This window comes from Cenococcum geophilum, assembly GCF_001692895.1.
Source record: "Cenococcum geophilum 1.58 unplaced genomic scaffold K441scaffold_7, whole genome shotgun sequence".
Classification (NCBI taxonomy): Eukaryota; Fungi; Ascomycota; class Dothideomycetes; order Gloniales; family Gloniaceae; genus Cenococcum; species Cenococcum geophilum.
In genome coordinates this window covers 1,792,056-1,796,362 of record NW_027137565.1, presented here as the reverse complement: position 1 = coordinate 1,796,362, position 4,307 = coordinate 1,792,056, and positions in this window count along the sequence as shown.

Here is a 4,307-nt window from a genome sequence, read left to right as displayed (position 1 = left end):
AGGAACACTAAATTGTCTATAATACTTATAATTAATTACAAGCTAGTATAAAGGCTTAGATATAAAGTTGCATAAAATTCTATAGGTTAGGTTAGCTTAGGTAGTTACTAATAGGCTTTTAGTAGGCTTCTAATAGGTTTCCTAGTAATCCTTACATCTTTTCTCTAGTTACGTTTTTTCCTTACTAAGGTTTTTTAGGAGTTTAAAGTAGGGGTTAAATTGATAGATAATATATAATGGCATGCTAATATCTCTCCAAACCTCTTCTAGAACGAGCCCTTATAATCTCCCTCTACTGTAAAATAATAGCGATTAGGGGCTAACTATAAGAAGGGAGGGGGTAATATAAGGGATATTATTGCAGTTACCTTAGGTTGCCCTTAGGATAACCCCCGGATACCCCTTAGATATCTATTAGTTATATACTAAAGGCATATGCCTATAGTATATAATCTCCACAATTCTAGAGGCCTTACCTCCTTAAGGATTTGTCTCTCTTACTAATCCATTTTATTCTATAATTTTGTCCTTATAGCCCCCTGTCTATAAAGTTCCCTTATACTAGGAGCCACTAAGAAAAGGTAAGCCTAGCTATACTAGATTATAGCTATATTATAGGGAAATGTATATAAGGAGAAGGAGATAAGTAAGGTAAATAATAATAGGTAGATAGTTGTTAGGTAACGATAGGGACGAATGTATATATATTAGTTACCGAGCTCGTTAAACCATTCGGTTCGACACTGTACCTTTTTAGCCAGTTGCGTTCGTTTGGCTCGGTGGGCGATTATTACAATAGTTGTATAATGGAAAAGAGCTAAGGTACCTACCCTAGTAGAAGTAGTATCTACCTAACTAGTAGCAAAATAGGGCGTAAAACGTCTATAAGGTAGTCTTAGTATAGCTAGAGACCTATTTTAGTAGAGAATTCTAATTGTAGTAACTCTAGATAAAACGCCTTAAATATAAATAAAAGACGTTTATAAGTTACTAGATAAGTTATAAAAGGGTTAATAATAGTATAATATAACTGCGGATACTTAAACTATAGAATAACACGCCCTTTATTTAATAGCCTAGACCTAAAAAATATTAAATAATAGCATATAGGAACTAGTATAAATAATAAACTCGTAAAATATACTAATTAAAAAGATATTACCTTCTATATAAACTAGACCTAGCTACCCGCGTATATTTCTTAATTAGCTAATATATTAATATATAAGCGTAGAGCTACTATACTATTAGCCCTAATATAGCTAAATTATAAATAGCTACAGATAGTGGCTAAATTAGTATAATTAATATCTATAATATAAGAGATAATAGACCCTAGAGAACTATATAGGGATTACTATAATATACTATTAATATAGTAGAAGGCGAGTTAATAGTCCTAAGGGACTTTAATGCATACTATATAGCATAGGGAGGATAGTAGGCTATAGTAGAAGTATATGTAATATATTTACTTAACAAACTAAAAATATAAGGCCTTACCCTAATTACTTTAATTAGCAAACCTACCTAAAAAAGGGATATTTAAGAGAGTATAATTAACCTAATATTTATATAGGAGGTATTTATAAACTAGCTAGCATTCTACGGGCTAGAAAATATATAGGCAATAACTATAGATTATATACCTATACGGATAACCCTTAATATTAACGCCTTAGTGTAATAAACTTACTAAAGATACGCTGTATAAAAACTTAATTAGGAAAAATACTTTTAGGAAATTATTTATAAACTAGTAATAATACTAGATGTAACGCTAGAGGATATCTAAAGGACTATAAGTAACCGTTTAAAAGAATACTACCTAAAAGCCTAGCCTAGCAAACACGCCTAGCACAAATTGTTGCTAAAAGTAGTATAGCTACTTATAGGTATAAGGAGGGTAAGGTAATAGCATAGCGTAATAGGTAGGGCCTACTACTATTAGAGCTATAAGGCCTTAAAGAATAGACTTAAAAAGATAATATAAAAGGAAAATAAAAATAGCTAGCGCCAATTCCTAAAGGAAATTACCTTAAGCCCTACTAAACTATATAACTAGGGCCTTTAGCGTATATTAAAGTGGAGTAGAAAAGCCGTAGGGGAAACGCTAGGAAACCCCTACCTATCTATACTCTACTAGATAGAATAAAACTATTAGTAGAGAGATTCTTTTTTAATATATACTAAGCTAACCTATAGAATACTAGCTGCTAAGACTATCCCTAGGTTAGGGTTCTAAAATAAAATACTTAGCTTTTAAAGAGGTAATTAAAATAGGGCTAGGTTAAGTTATTAAGCAAAAGGACTATAAGTAGGCGTATATATATATAGGGTAGTAAGGAGTTAGGGGTAGGGAAAATATAATACCTAATAGAAGTCTATAATAATATAGAAGTATAGTATAAAGGGTAGATAGGGCAAGATAGATATTTAGGACACTCCCTTATAGGAGCCTTAGAGTAGCGGCCTAATAGTATTTTTCTTCCTATTAATATAGTGTGGGTATACTACCTAGAGGGATATATACTATATTACCGCTTACGTCTCCCTTAGAGGTTTTTTATACCTAACTTAACGGTATTTATCTATATAGACCTAGATAGGGACTATATTAGGGTTTATTTAATTACAAATTGCCTCCGTTACAGAATCTGTTCGATCTGTACATATTTTAGCGCCGCCCATTTTATAATTAGTGGCTGCTACTACCGTAGTTCAGTTGAATCTGTAATTAAGTCAATCATTCAGTAAGCCTCCAGATTTGGCTCCAGATTTAGCTTCGCATAATGCGTGATTGATTTTAGTAAGCGATTCGAGTGACCCCCTCTACCACTAGACTTCTATCGCGACTCTTTACCTTAGTGTAGTAATAAAGCCTCCTCCTTATCAACCAACGCCCTCTCGTCCGTCAACGTTCTCTACACCTTCGTCAACCTCCCGTACAAGTCGCAGCAGAGTTACCGCGACGCCCGCGGGGCACAGGAGGGCGCGTCTAAGATAATAACATCATATAAGGCTTGCAAATGCGACAGCAGTATTGCGGTTAGGGTATATAGGGTTTCTATATTATAAGAAGCATTATATCTAACAGCCAGCGTCGCTAGTAGCGACGCTGCCAAGAAGCTGATAATAACATACGGAACGTTAATCCCCCAACGTAAAATTTAACCCAAGTTTATAAGTAATAAGCCAATCAATTTTAGAGCTTTATTATATAGACTTTAATTAATATATATAGAGATAAGGTTTTCCAGGGGGAGACCCCCTGGGACCCCCCTATATAGAGCTTTTACTTAATTTAGAAGTAGTAATAAGATTAAGGCGCCTTAGTTACTGCTAGGTAAAAATCTACTATAATAACCAAGGCGCCCTACTTAAGCTAGGCTTAAGGATTATATTAGTCACGAATTTAGTATATATTTAGACTATAGAGCTTTAATATAAAGCCCTCTATATAGGATCTAATATAGTAGATTATAATTCCAATTTAAAGCTTTATATACTAAATATTTTTAATACCTAATAACTAAATCGCCGCATAGCTGGAATTAAAGTAAGTCTACTACCCTAACTTAATTAAATACGTATATAGGAAGAGATATAACTATATACAGAGACGTTTAATATAATTAAGTAACCATATTATTACCTACCTAGTTCGGATGTATAACGACGCGATAGCTTAGCAATAATGTAATAGCTCGGCGCCAAGTAATAGGAGGGGGGAGAAGGGGGAGGAGATTAGGGGTGGCTTAGCCACTATAAGAAGGTCGTAATATTGGTATAGTGTTAAACTTTAAAAATTATATCCAGGGAGCTTAATTGATAACCCCTATATAAAATATTAACAACGTTTAATTATAGAGCTTTAAACCGGCAGATCTTTTAGGAATACCTATTATAAGCAGCTCCAAGTATAAAATCTAGAATATTTAGTAGTAGTATAAGTATAGGACGGGGGTATATATTTGCGTTCCTAAATATTATTATATAACGTAACTTTTAGGTAATAAAAACCGCCATTAACGTTACTCGACTAACACCTACCAGAGGTTCCTCCGTCCTTCCTATCTCCTTTCTTACCCGTCTCCTTATTTAATACTATCTATATTACCATATTAACCAATAGATCCCTTAGTGGAGACTAAAGAGGGGTATTAGAGCGCCTCTAGCTCTTATAAGGAAGAAGAAAGAAAAAGAGAGAAAGGTATAAAGGAGGGAGTATTTATAGATAGGAGGTGGCCTACAAACGGGAGATTAGGCAGCTATAATATAAATATTAATATTACTCGACTAACACC